General features: G+C 39.6%; 1 protein-coding gene across 6 annotated transcripts in view; it reads right to left on the reverse strand.

The window, feature by feature from the left end:
• Positions 1–15167, reverse strand: part of Ptpn4 (protein tyrosine phosphatase, non-receptor type 4) — a 180133-nt gene that overhangs the window by 112712 nt on the left and 52254 nt on the right.

Consider the following 15167-nt stretch of genomic DNA (forward strand, 5'->3'; position numbering starts at 1 on the left):
CCACCCCACTTCCTGCCCTGACATTCCCCTCCCCTGGGGGGGGGGTCCAGTCTTAGCAGGACCAAGGGCTTTTCCTCCCACTGGTGACCAACAAGGCCATCCTCTGCAACATATGCAGCTGGAGCCATGGGTCTGTCCACAGCCTTTGGATGATGGTTAAGTCCCTGGGAGCTCTGGTTGGTTAGCATTGTTGTTCTTATGGGGTTGCAAACCCCTTCAGCTCCTTTAAACCTTTCTCCAATGGGGACCCTGTTCTCAGTTCAATGGTTTGCTGCTACCATTTGCCTCTGTATTTGTCATGCTCTGGCTGAGCCTCTCAGGAGGCAGCTATATCAGGCTCTTGTCAGCATGCACTTCTTGGCTTCATCAATATTGTCTAGATTTGGTGGCTGTATATTATATATATGGGCTGGATCCCCAGGTGGGGGCAGGCTCTGGATGGCCTTTTCTTCAGTCTCTGCTCCAAACTTTGTCTCCATATCTCCTCCTATGAATATTTTTATTCCCCCTTTTAAGAAAGATTGAAGCATCCCCACTTTGGTCATCCTTCTTTTTGAGCTTCATGTGGTCTGTGGATTGTATCTTGGGTAATTCAAGCTTTTGGGCTAATACCTACTTATCAATGAGTGTGAACCATGTATTTTTTTTTTTTTTTTTTTTTTTGTGATTGGGTTACCTCACTCAGGATGATATTTTCTAGTTCCATCCATTTGCCAATGAATTTCATGAAGTCATTGGTTTTTATAGCTGAGTAGTATTTCATTGTGAAGACATACCACATTTTCTGTATCCATTCCTCTGCTTAAGGGCATCTAGATTCTTTCCAGCTTCTGGATTTTATAAATAAGGCTGCTATGAGCATAGTGCAGCCAGTGTCCTTGTTATATGTTGGAGCATCTTGTGAGTATAGGTTCAGGAGTGGTATAACTGGGTCCTCAGGTAGTGCAATGTCCAATTTTCTGAGGAACCTCCAGACTGATTTCCAGAGTGGTTGTACCAGCTTGCAATCCCACTAACAATGGAGGAGTGTTCCTCTTTCTCCACATCCTTGCCAGCATCTACTGTCACCTGAGTTTTTGATCTTAGCCATTCTGACTGGTGAGAGGTGGAATCTCAGGGTTGTTTTGATTTGCATTTCCCTGCTGACTAAGGATGCTGAACGCTTCTTTAGGTGCTTCTTGAATTCTTTGTATATATTGGATATTAGCCCTCTCGAATGTAGGATTGGTAAAGATCTTTTCCTAATCTGTTGGTTGCTGCTTTGTCCTAATGACAGTGTCCTTTGCCTTACAGAAGCTTTTCAGTTTTATGAGGTCCCATTTGTTGATTCTTGATCTTAGAGCATAAGCCATTGTTGTTACTGTGAACATTTAACAGCCCAGCATCACATGTTATCAGTGTTCCACTTTCATGGTTTTAATGAAGACTCTAATTCTGTCTCACTGATGCCATTTATGAATGTTGTTAAGTTTCTCAATGCTTATTATTATTTCTAAGCTGTGTCCCCCACATTTATTTAAGTATTTATGTTTCTTGTATCAGGATATTTTACTTTGAAGGAGAACTGAACAAAGACCAAATTCTGCCCCAATCTGGTCAATGTATGCTCATATTCTAGAAAAAGTTCACGAGAAAAAGATTATATGATTGTCAGATTAGACTTGATACTATTTCATTATGTTGAAAGCCTTAACTTCTACAGCATCTACTATATCTTAGCTAGTGGGTACTAGTTTGGTTTTTTTGTTTCATTTTGTTTAACTATGGCAACTATAATTTCCAAAATTGTTCTTTTAAGTCTGTGTGTGGGTACATGGGTGCGTGTGCAGGGCTGAAATCAATGTCTGGTGTTCTTATCAACCATTTAACCCCTTACTTTAAAAAAATTACATTTTATTGGGTGCACATAAGTATGCCATTACGTTGACACTAAAGTCAAAGGACTACTTGTAGGAATCAGTTCTCTCTTTCCACCATATAGGCCCCAGGAATCAAACTCAGGTCACTAGGTATGGCAGCAAGTGACTTTTCCCACTGAGCCACCTTGCTGACCCTCCACTTTATTTTTTGAAACAAGCAGTAAGTCACCAGGCTCCTCCTGTCTCTCATTCCTCGCTGTTGAGATTATAAACATGCACTGCTGTGTTCAGCTTTTTCACAGGGTTTCTGTAGTATCACCTCCAGTCCTCATTACGTATGGCAAGCACTGAAAGTATTCTATGTAAATATTTACTGTGTACCTATCAATGCAACAAGCCCTGTTATATGCAACTCCTATGTAAAAATTCAATTTATCTCTTTAACCCCAAGATTGGTACTATTTGTTCATCTTTACATGTTGCTCTTCTCAATATAAAATATGGTTTATTCACTTAGGTAATCTAGTTCTAGGTAATCTAGGTGTTGACTTTCCTTAAATGTTGGTTGCTATTTTGTTAAATACTTTGTATTTGAATTTCTCTGTAAGGTGGTTTTCTTGGGTTTTTTTTGTTTGTTTGTTTGTTTTGTAAATACTTTCCATTTTTGGAGTAACGACAGAATGCACAGTCTGACCCTCAATAGCTTGTGAGGAATTGCTATGCTGTTGCTAGGCTTTAAGAACTAGTGTCCATGTTTATCTAGCTCCTGGCTCACTGAGATGTGAGCAGCTCTGCCCTACAACATAAGCCAGCCAATCATGAAGAACTAGCTCCTTATGGATTGTAAGCTGAAATAACTGTTTTCTTCAGTGTTTCTGTCAGATATTTTGTCACAGCAATATGAAAGCAACAAATCCCATGAGAAAACTAATACTGTGGACCTAATGTACTGTCTAGTCCCTTCCCATTTCAACTTGAAGGATTTACCCTAAGCATTTAAGGTAAATCTAACGGTAATGAACTCCCTCAGCTGTAATTTACCTAAAATGAGAATGCCTTAACCTCCACCCTGGCACCTTATTTTGTTTTGTGAGACTAAATCTCACTATGTAGCCAGCTTGGCCTCCCAAGTGCTGAGACTATAGGTATCATACTTGGCATGCCCTCACATTTGAAGTACTCTTTCTGGATAGAGAATCTGTCTGTTACTGTGGTTTTCTTCTAGTATTTTAACTATATTATTCCACTGCCTCTGGCTTGCACGTTTTCTACCAAGATTACCTATTATACTGAAGATCCTCGGCACCTGTTAAGTCATTTATCTCTTACTTCTTTCAAGATTCTCTTTGTTTGCCAACACTAGGAATAATAAAAACAAGCTACTAGAATTAAAGTTTATCAAAATACAAGATTTGGATATCCTGGGGCTTATACAAAGGAATAACATTTTAAAATTTGGAAATCAATATAACGTAGCAACCACATAGTAAACTATGTGGAAAAACCACTTAGAATTTACAAAATGTTGCTGAAATGAGTGGGCTTAAGTCTCTTCCCTGAAATCTCAACTGTCTATAGCCAGGTTGACACAACCTCTGACTTCATCTCCTACTTAGCTCCAGCACTCACTCACTTTTCTGTGTTCCCAATTACTACTCCTTTTTCTTCCCTTGAGACAGGGTTTCTTTGTGTAGTCCTGGCTGTCCTGGAACCCACTTTGTAGAACAGGCTGGTCCCAATCTCAGAGGTCCTCCTGCCTTTGCCTTCCAAGTGCTGATTATTACTTTTCTAAGTGATTTCATTATTCCAACGACCTTCCAACCATCTTTAATTTGCTACCTTACATCAGTGGCTACACTGTAAGCAGACAGATAGAAGATTGAATGGAACTTTATAGCCTCACGTACTGCTTAAAGCCCATCTTTAATCATCACGGCATTACAAACAAAATTTCAAGAGATTTACATGAGATTTGCAAATGTAGCATTCTTGTATGGTCACTTTGAAAACTTTGAATTTTTGCTGCTTCTTTCTGAAATATCCCGATTCGTGAGTATTTCTGTCATTCCTCCCAAAAAAGGTTGAGACAGAGCCCACCATCACTACTAAGGACACTCAGCAGGCTACCAAAGAAATATGTGTGATCAAAAATAAGCGTCTAAAGGATGTCAGAAGAAACACGTCTTTCAAAAGAAAAGAGAACACTGACATTTGAAATAAAAACAAGTATTTTAGCCACACATGCCAAATCACAAATTGGTAAAAATAATGACCATCTTCTATATGACCTGTACTGTATCTCCTCCTATATAATTTTTCATTTAATCTAAAGTTTGAAAATCACAAAGTTGGAAAGAAACCAACAAAATATGTCCACAATGCAAACTGTTAGGAGAACCTGATGGAAATCTACAATCTAATCTTTGTCCTAACAGACATTGTGATTCAATGTAGTAAAGAAACAAAAGAGGGAAATGCACAAGAATCTTAAACTTTAAGCCTTAATAGCATGATGATAAATGAACCTTAAGTATTTTTAAAATTATGCATAATGAATATTATATAATTCACTGCTTTCCTCAACAAAATATACCTAGTATAAATTATTATTGTACATTATATTAAATCAGTGGTAGAGTACATCTGTAACCAAGCAGTGGAAACTGAGCCAAGAGTGAGGGTTGTAAGCAAGTGTGGTCTACATGATGATATCCTGCTCAAAAGACAAATACAAAAAACAAAAGACAAAAGAACAAAACAAATCAACCAACCAAACCAAATATATTATGGCAAATGCTAAAATTGTGAAGGTTAGAAACTTCAAAAACCTAAAGCTTATCTGTATATAAGCAAGAAAGATGCTAAAGAGACAGTGAGGTAAGGTTCTGTATTTTCTGTAAAATAAAAAGATTTAGATATTATTTACATTTTAATAAATCAATTAAATTTCAATACCTATTTTCCAAAGGCAAGAATAACTTCTATCTTCAAAAAGTAGTGTGTGTGTGCATATGTGTGTGTATATATATAAACTATATACACATACACATAGTACATATAACACACATATTTTAGGTTTAAAACTAAAAACAGATGGGAATTTGTAGAGTTTTTCTGTATTCCTCTGATCATTGATAGTAATCTCATTTCATGTTCCTCCCCTTGAAATGTGTGTGCTTATCATAATTTTTTCCTCTCTTACTGTGTACTGGGAGCCTAAGCAGCCCAGCACACATTTGGAGGTCAGGGGGCCAGGGCTATGAGTCAGTTCTCTCTTCTACCTTTTACAGAGGTTCCAAGAATAAAACTCAGTTCAGTAGGCTTACATGCCAAGTGCCTTTAGCTGCTGAGCCATCACTAGGCCTAGTATCTCTTGCGGAAACTTTAATTGAAAAGAAAGCATAGGCTTTGTTAGATAGAAGGGAGTAAACATCCTTTCTTGGTTATTTAACTAATCAATTTTTCATTTAATTTTTGTACTTTTGTAAGCATTTATTTTTCATTTAAAAACTTAATGATACTTTTATTCACAGTAAGAATGAAATGCAAAACAGTTGATTAATAAATCTACAATAGGTGCTTTATAAATATTACTCCTATTCCTTTCTTTTTAAAGAATGGAATCCCTTTCTTTTAATATATTAATTATCCTCAAAAGCCTTATAATTTCACTATGACAATCAGGAGGGCTGGGGAGATGGCTCAGTGGGTAAGAAAGCTTAACTGTCCAAGCATGAAGACCTGAGTTTGAACCCTCAGCGTTCACATAAAAACTAGGCATGGCTATTTCTGCCTATAACCCCAGGAATAGGGGATGGACACAGGTAGATCTGAAAGCTCGCTGATAAGCAAACCTCACCAAAACAACAAACCTCATATTCAGCAAGAAGTCCTATCTTAAAACAAGGGAAAGAATGATAGATGAAGACATCCCACTTCTTGTTCTGTCCTTCACACCACACAATAATATATGTACAACGCGCACGCACACACACACACACACACACACACACACACACACACACACACACACAGAGAGAGAGAGAGAGAGAGAGAGAGAGAGAGAGAGAGAGAGAGAGAGAGAGAGACACTATAAGAACTGAATTCATGAAACTCTTCCTTAAATTGAGACAGGTCTTTTTGAATATTTAAACACAAAGTTCTGTGAGTTGCCCAAGATTGAGCTGTGAGGAAACTACTGCCTTCTCAGGATTGCCACCCTTCCTACAATCTGACTCCTTACAAATGCACAGTTCTCCCAGGACTAGGCATTTGAGCAGCTGGCAGCCTGGACCTTTACTCTGATGACACCCAGGCTTTCTATAAGCACAACTGGATGGCTCCACATACAAGTGACCCTCTCATAGTTCTGACCACTAGGGCTGAAGACTGGCTCAGGGTCTCACCAACCATGAGGAGACCTTGAACAGCAACAGGCCCCTTTGGGAGCCTCTCTGGTCCTGTAATCCAGACTACCCCCATCTCTGAAGATGGCATAACCTTGGTCTTTGCTGGTGCTTGGAAGGGCTTCCCTAACAGGAATGCTGGCTAGTAACATAGGGGCCACACCACACCTGAACGGAAAGATAGTTCCCAAGGGACATGGAACACTAACACTCCCAGTCAATGTGGCTCAGTATGTCCTCACATAGGCATAGCTGGCAGAGACTAGGACTATGAAGAGATAGCCTTTACCACCTGGGACTTGATTCATAGGCCATCAGTTGGGGCTCCCAAGAATCTCAGAGGAGAGAGTGATGTATGCAAAGCAACCAAGGAGAAAACAGCCAGCACCAACATGTCCTGTTCGTAGCCCACTTTGTGCCAATTTCATCACATCACAATGGCAGACCAACTTGTTCAATCCCAATTCTGACTGCACAATACAGAGCACATAGGTATGACTGGTTACAAATACCTGTGAAGACAAGCCTACTCTCAACTCTTGTCTCCCAGGATGAGGCCAGAGCCCAAGGAAGAGGCTCACCACTTTACAGTACTGGGCCCTATCCCATGCATCCCACACTGTTGCCTCTGTGCTGGACACAAGGCCATAAGCCACTTGACAGCCTGCTGGGGACACAGAGTTGGCTCCAACACTTCAGGAAAGCTGGCTTCGCCTCCGTTTTTTAGTACCTGAGAATTCTGAGACATGGCAGCCTAAAGAGAGGGAAACTGAGGCTGGGAAGAGTGGTTACACTGCCAGTAACACCAACAGTAGTCCTATTTCCTTTCCTTATATGTTTGAGACCGTTTCCTTCTGCAAATCAGACTGGAGCTTACTAGCTAGCCTTCTGCCTCTACCTCCCTGAGGATGAGATTATAGGCGTGTTCCACCATATCTAGTCACTAACTTTCTTAAATTGTTTGCTTGGGTTTAAAAATAAATAAATAGCTTGCTGATCCCGGCCAACAGCTCACTGGTCCCAAACCCCGTGGGAGAAAGAGCTCACCACCCCAACAGGTGGGGACTCCTGAGACTGCAGAGTAGGAGAGACTACCAATACTGCCCACCCTGCCCACATCCCTGACCCAAGAGGAAATTGTATACGGCCGCTGAGAACCAGAAGATAGGGGCCCTCTTACAGCAGACCCCCTGCAGTCCAAACGCCTCCAGACCTGAAGGGAATCGGTCAACAGTTCTCTGCACCCAAATCCCGAGGGAGGGAAAGCTAAACCTTCAGAGGGGCACACATGCCTGGGAAGCCAGAAGAGACTACACTCTGACCACATTTCTGACTCCAGAGGAAAACACCTAATGCCATCTGGGACCTCGGTGCACTGGAACTCCGGCAAAAGGTGGCGTACACCCTCCTGATTGCCGCCCTCACCGAGAGCTCAAAAGCAACCCCCCACAAGCAAATTGAGCTGCAGAACCACAGGTAAGACCAACTTTTCTGCTCCAAGCGACCTGCCTGGTGGAATCAGGACACAGGCCCACAGGAACAGCTGAAGACCTGTAGACACGAAAGACTACACCCCTGAAAGCAGAACACTCTGTTCCCATAACTGGCTGAAAGAAAACAGGTCTACAGCACTCCTGACACACAGGCCTATAGGACAGTCTAGCCACTGTTAGAAATAGCAGAACAAGGTAACACCAGAGATAATCTGAAGACGAGAGGCAAGCAAAGGAACCCAAGCAACAGAAACCAAGACTACATGGCATCATCAGACCACAATTCTCCCACCAACGCAAACACTGAATATCCAAACACACCAGAAAAGCATGATCTAGATTTAAAATCACATTTGATCATGACGCTGTAGGACTTCAAGAAAGACATGAAGAACTCCCTTAGAGAAACGCAGGAAAACATAAATAAACAAGTTGAAGCTTATAGAGAGGAATCACAAAAATCCCTGAAAGAATTCCAGGAAAATATGATCAAACAGGTAAAGGAGTTAAAAATGGAAATAGAAGCAATGAAGAAAGAACACAGGGAAACAACCCTGGATATAGAAAACCAAAGGAAGAGACAAGGAGCCGTAGATACAAGCATCACCAACAGAATACAAGAGATAGAAGAGAGAATCTCAGGAGTAGAAGATTCCATAGAAATCATCGATACAACTGTCAAAGATACTGAAAAACGGAAAAGCTATTGGCCCAAAACATACAGGAAATCCAGGACTCAATGAAAAGATCAAACCTAAGGATAATAGGAATAGAAGGGAGTGAAGACTCCCAGCTCAAAGGAACAGTAAATATCTTCAACAAAAATCATAGAAGAAAACTTCCCTAACCTAAAGAAAGAGATGCCATTATAAACATACAAGAAGCCTACAGAACTCCAAATAGATTGGATGAGAAAAGAAACACCTCCCATCACATAATAGTCAAACCACCAAATGCACAAAATAATAAAGAATATTAAAAGCAGTAAGGGAAAAAGGTCAAGTAACATAAAGGCAGACCTATCAGAATCACACCAGACTTCTCACCAGAGACTATGAAAGCCAGAAGATCATAGACAGAAGTCATACAGAACCTAAGAGAACACAAATGCCAGCCCAGGTTACTGTATCCTGCAAAACTCTCAATTGACATAGATGGAGAAGGGGTTGGGGATTTAGCTTAGTGGTGGAGCACTTGCCTAGCAAGCGCAAGGCCCTGGGTTCAGTCCCCAGCTATGAAAAAAAGGACAAAAAAAAAAAAACATAGATGGAGAAATCAAGATATTCCATGAAAAAACCAAAATTTACACAATATCTTTCTAAAAATCCAGCGCTACAAAGGATAATAAATGGTAAAGCCCAACATAAGGAGGCAAGCTACACCCTAGAAAAAGCAAGAAACTAATCATCTTGGCAACAAAACAAAGAGAAGAAAAGCACACAAACATAATCTCACATCCAAATATGAATGTAACAGGAAGCAATAATCACTATTCCTTAATATCTCTCAACATCAAGGGTCACGACTCTCTAATAAAAAGACATAGATTAAAAAAATGGATAGGCAATGAGGACCCTGCATTCTGCTGCCTACAGGAAACACACCTCAGAGACAAAGACAGACACTACCTCAGAGTGAAAGACTGGAAAACAACTTTCCGAGCAAATGGTTGGAAGAAGCAAGCTGGAGTAGCCATTCTAATATCGAATAAAATCGATTTTCAACTAAAAGTCATCAAAAAAATATAAGGAAGGTCAATTCATATTCATCAAAGGAAAAATCCACCAAGATGAACTCTCAATCATAAATATCTATGCTCCAAATACAAGGGCACCTACATACATAAAAGAAACCTTGCTAAAGCTCAAAGCACACGTTGCACCTCACACAATAATAGTAGGAGATTTCAACACCCCACTCTAATCAATGGACAGATCATGGAAACAGAAATTAAACAAAGACAGACAGACTAAGAGAAATCATGAACCACATGGACTTAACAGATATTTATAGAACATTCGATCCTAAAACAAAAGGATATACCTTCTTCCCACCACCTCATGGTATTTTCTCCAAACTTGACCATATAATTGGTCATAAAACAGGCCTCAACACATACAGAAAGATAAAAATAATCCCATGCATCATATCAGACAACCACGGGCTAAAGCTGGTCTTCAATAACAATAAGGGAAGAACGCCCACACATACATGGAAGTTGAACAATGCTCTACTCAATGATAACCTGGTCAAGGAAGAAATAAAGAAAGAAATTAAAGACCTCTTAGAATTTAATGAAAATAAAGGTACAACATACCCAAACTTATGGGACACAATGAAAGCTGTGCTTAGAGGAAAACTCATAGCTCTGAGTGCCTGCAGAAAGAAACAGGAGAGAGCATATATCAGCAGCTTGACAGCACACCTAAAAGCTCTAGAACAAAAAGAAGCAAATACACCCAGGAGGAGTAGAAGGCAGGAAATATTCAAACTCAGAGCTGAAATCAACCAAGTAGAAACAAAAAGGACCATACAACGAATCAACAGAAGCAAAAGTTGGTTCTTTGAGAAAGTCAACAAGATAGGTAAACCCTTAGCCAGACTAATGAGAGGACACAGAGAGTGTGTTCAAATTAACAAAATCTGAAATGGAAAGAAAGACATAACTACAGAATCAGAGGAAATTCAAAAAATCATCAGATCCTACTACAAAAGCCTATATTCAACAAAACTTGAAAATCTGCAGGAAATGGACAATTTCCTAGACAGATACCAGGCACCAAAGTTAAATCAGGAACAGGTAAACCATTTAAACAACCCCATAACTCCTAACGAAATAGAAGCAGTCATTAAAGGTCTCCCAACCAAAAAGAGTCCAAGTCCAGAGCAGAATTCTATCAGACCTTCACAGAAGATCTCATACCAATACTATCCAAACTATTCCACAAAAATGAAACAGACAGAACGCTACCGAATTCCTTCTATGAAGCCACAATTACTCTTTTACCTAAACCACACAAAGACCCAACAAAGAAAGAGAACTTCAGACCAATTTCCCTTATGAATAGCGACACAAAAATACTCAGTAAAATTCTGGCAAACCAAATCCAAGAATATATCAAAACAATCATCCACCATGATCAAGAAGGCTTCATCTCAGGCATATATAATGTTTATATAATGTGATCCATTATATAAACAAACTGAAACAACAAAACCACATGATCATTTCATTAGATGCTGAGAAAGCATTTGACAAAATTCAACACCCCTTCATGGTAAAAGTCCTAGAAAGAATAGGAATTCAAGGCCCATACCTAAACATAGTAAAAGCCATATACAGCAAACCAGTTGCTAACATCAAACTAAATGGAGAGAAACTTGAAGCAATCCCACTAAAATCAGGGACTAGACAAGGCTGCCCACTCTCTCCCTACTTATTCAATATAGTTCTTGAAGTTCTAGCCAGAGCAATCAGACAACAAAAGGAGATCAAGGGGATACAGATTGGAAAAGAAGAAGTCAAAATATCACTAATTGCAGATGATATGATAGTATATTTAAGCGATCCCAAAAGTTCCACCAGAGAACTACAAAACCTGATAAACACCTTCAACAAAGTGGCTGGGTATAAAATTAACTCAAATAAATCAGTAGCCTTCCTCTACACAAAAGAGAAACAAGCTGAGAAAGAAATTAGGGAAATGATACCCTTCAGAATAGTCCCAAATAATATAAATTACCTCGGTGTGACTTTAACCAAGCAAGTAAAAGATCTGTATGATAAGAAATTTCAAGCCCGTGAAGAAAGAAATTGAAGAAGACCTCAGAAGATTGAAAGATCTCCCATACTCATGGATTGGCAGGATTGATATATTAAAAATGGCCATTTTACCAAAAGCAATCTACAGATTTAATGCAATCCCCATCAAAATACCAATCCAATTCTTCAGAGAGTTAGACAGAACAATTTGCAAATTCATCTGGAAAAACAAAAAACCCAGGATAGCTAAAGCTATCCTCAACAATAAAAGGACTTCAGGGGGAATCACTATCCCTGAACTCAAGCAGTATTACAGAGCAATAGTGATAAAAAATGCATGGTATTGGTACAGAGACAGACAGATAGACCAGTGGAATAGAATTGAAGACTCAGAAATGAACCCACACACCTATGGTCACTTGATTTTTGACAAAGGAGCCAAAACCATCCAATGGAAAAGAGATAGCATTTTCAGCAAATGGTGCTGGTTCAACTGGATGTCAGCATGTAGAAGAATGCAGATCGATCCATGTTCATCACCCTGTACAAAGCTTAAGTCCAAGTGGATCAAGGACCTCCACATCAAACCAGATACACTCAAACTAATAGAAGAAAAAGTGGGGAAGCATCTCAAACACATGGGCACTGGAGAAATTTTCCTGAACAAAACACCAATGGCTTATGCTCTAAGATCAAGAATTGACAAATGTGATCTCATAAAACTACAAAGCTTCTGTAAGGCAAAGGACACTGTGGTTAGGACAAAACGGCAACCAACAGATTGGGAAAAGATCTTTACCAATCCTACAACAGATAGAGGGCTTATATCCAAAATATACAAAGGACTCAAGAAGTTAGACCGCAGGGAGACAAATAACCCTATTAAAAAATGGGGGTCAGAGCCAAACAAAGAATTCACAGCTGAGGAATTCCAAATGGCTGAGAAACACCTAAAGAAATGTTCAACATCTTTAGTGCTAAGGGAAGTGCAAATCAAAACAACCCTGAGATTTCACATCACACCAGTGAGAATGGCTAAGATCAAAAACTCAGGTGACTGAGAGATGGAGAGAGGGGAGAAGCCGTGGCAGGACAAGATGGCAGGTGATGTTAAGATTCTGCTCTGTGTATTTACAGGTTGTTATTAATGTTCTCAAGGGATGGATAGTACCGGACTTTGTATGTTTAAGTGGGCAATTATATCTTACCAATTGGATCTTAAAAAAAAAACACTCAAGTGACAGCAAATGCTGGCGAGGATGTGGAGAAAATGGAACACTCCTCCATTGCTGGTGGGACTGCAGACTGGTACAACCATTCTCGAAATCAGTCTGGAGGTTCCTCAGAAAATTGGACATTGAACTACCTAAGGACCCAGTTATACCTCTCGGGCATATACCCAAAAGATGCCCCAACCTATAACAAAGACACATGCTCCACTATGTTCATAGCAGCCTTATTTATAATAGCCAGAAGCTGGAAAGAACCCAGATGTCCTTCAACAGAGGAATGGATACAGAAAATGTGGTACATCTACACAATGGAATATTACTCAGCTATCAAAAACAATGACTTCATGAAATTCATAGGCAAATGGAGGGAACTGGAAAATATCATCCTGAGTGAGGTAAACCAATCACAGAAAAACACACATGGTATGCATTCATTGATAAGTGGCTATTAGCCCAAATGCTTGAATTACCCTAGATCCACAGAACACATAAAACTCAAGAAGGATGACCAAAATGCGAATGCTTCACTCCTTCTTTAAAAGGGGAACAAGAAAACCCTTGGCAGGGAATAAGGAGGCAAAGTGTAGAACAGAGGCAGAAGGAACACCCATTCAGAGCCTGCCCCACATGTGGCCGATACATAATACAGCCACCCAATTAGATAAGATGGATGAAGCAAAGAAGTGCAGGCTGACAGGAACTGGATGTAGATCTTTCCTGAGAGACACACCCAGAATACAGCAAATGCATAGGCGAATGCCAGCAGCAAACCACTGAACTGAGAATGGGACCCCCGTTGAAGGAATCAGAGAAAGGTCTGGAAGAGCTTGAAGGGGCTCAAGACCTCATATGAACAACAATGCCAACCAACCAGAGCTTCCAGAGACTAAGCCACTACCCAAAGACTATACATGGACTGACCCTGGACTCCAACTGCATAGGTAGCAAATGAATAGCCTAGTAAGAGCACCAGTGGAAGGGGAAGTCCTTGGTCCTGTCAAGACTGAACCCCCCAGTGAATGTGATTGTTGGGAGGAGGGTGGTAATGGGGGGAGGATGGTGAAGGGAAGCCCACATAAAAGGGGAGGGGCAGGGTTTAGGGAGATGTTGGCCTGGAAACCAAGAAGGGGAATAATAATCGAAATGTAAATAAGGAATACTCAAGTTAATAAAGATAAAGAAAGAAAGAAGTAAAGAAAGGAAGGAAGGAAGGAAGGAAGGAAGGAAGGAAGGAAGGAAGGAAGGAAGGAAAAAAGAAAGAAAGAAAGGAAGGAAGAAAGAAAGAAAGTAAGTTAGTTAGTTAGTTCTGTGGTAGAAATAACAGTACTGTGTTTAAAAATAAATGACCAGAGGGAATTAGGAGGACCAAGCTTTTAGTTTTATTAATGTCAGAAGTAACTCGGGACTTAACCTCGTTACATTCAAATAATGATTCCTAATAATATCAATTACACTTAAAATTTTCCAACACCTCTTTTAAGAGGCTTTAACATTCTATAGCCTTTCTATTAAAACAGCCTTATAAATGCAATTTATTTAATTTATACATATGTACATTTGCCCATATGTACACCATGTATGTCAGAGCTCACAGATGCCAGAAGAGACCATTAGAGCCCGTAGAATTAGAGTTACAGGAGGCGGTAAGCTGACATACGGGTGCTGAAAAATAAACACAAGTCCTCTGCAGGAGGAGGAAGCTGAGCCATCTCTCCCAGCCAATTAATAGACTGTTAAACACTGATTCAAAGAACCCTGTCTTCAATCTACATTTTTTCTAAACAGTACAAAATGTTTCTTTCAAAATATAATCATCTTGACCAGGTCTGGTAGCACACACCTCTATTCTCACTGACAGACTGAGACAAAACTGGTAGACTGAGAGCTGAGCATAAGGCCAGTGTGGGCTACATAAGTAACACTGTTTGAAACAGAGAAATTAAACGACAAAAACAGAATTTTGTTACATTACTCAAAATGATAGCATGTTTTGTTAATTCTATAACAGCCTAATATAAAATTGTAACATAAAATTGCAAAGAATGCAGCTGTGTTAGCATATCCTTCATCTACGTTCATAAGTGTATTTCTTTAGTGCAGTGTATAATGATTAATTGTCAAAGTAAACATATCTATGATTCACCATATCTTCTTTTCTATTTCTCTGACCTCCTACTTCTAGGAAGAACCATGAATGGAAGTACTAAAGTGTTGTTGGAAACCAAGGAGATGAAAACTAAGGATTTGTTAAGCTCTGAAATGGAATATCTCATGTAAGAAGGGTCTTTATTCATATTATAAATATATTCAAAGAACATGAAATATTTGACAATTTCTACTAAAAATTAAGATTTTTGTTAGACTATCCACACCAAGCAACACCAATTTCATTTTAGTACACTTATACAGACCTA

Source organism: Rattus norvegicus, chromosome 13, assembly GCF_021556685.1.
Source record: "Rattus norvegicus strain SHRSP/BbbUtx chromosome 13, alternate assembly SHRSP_T2T, whole genome shotgun sequence".
Classification (NCBI taxonomy): domain Eukaryota; kingdom Metazoa; phylum Chordata; class Mammalia; order Rodentia; family Muridae; genus Rattus; species Rattus norvegicus.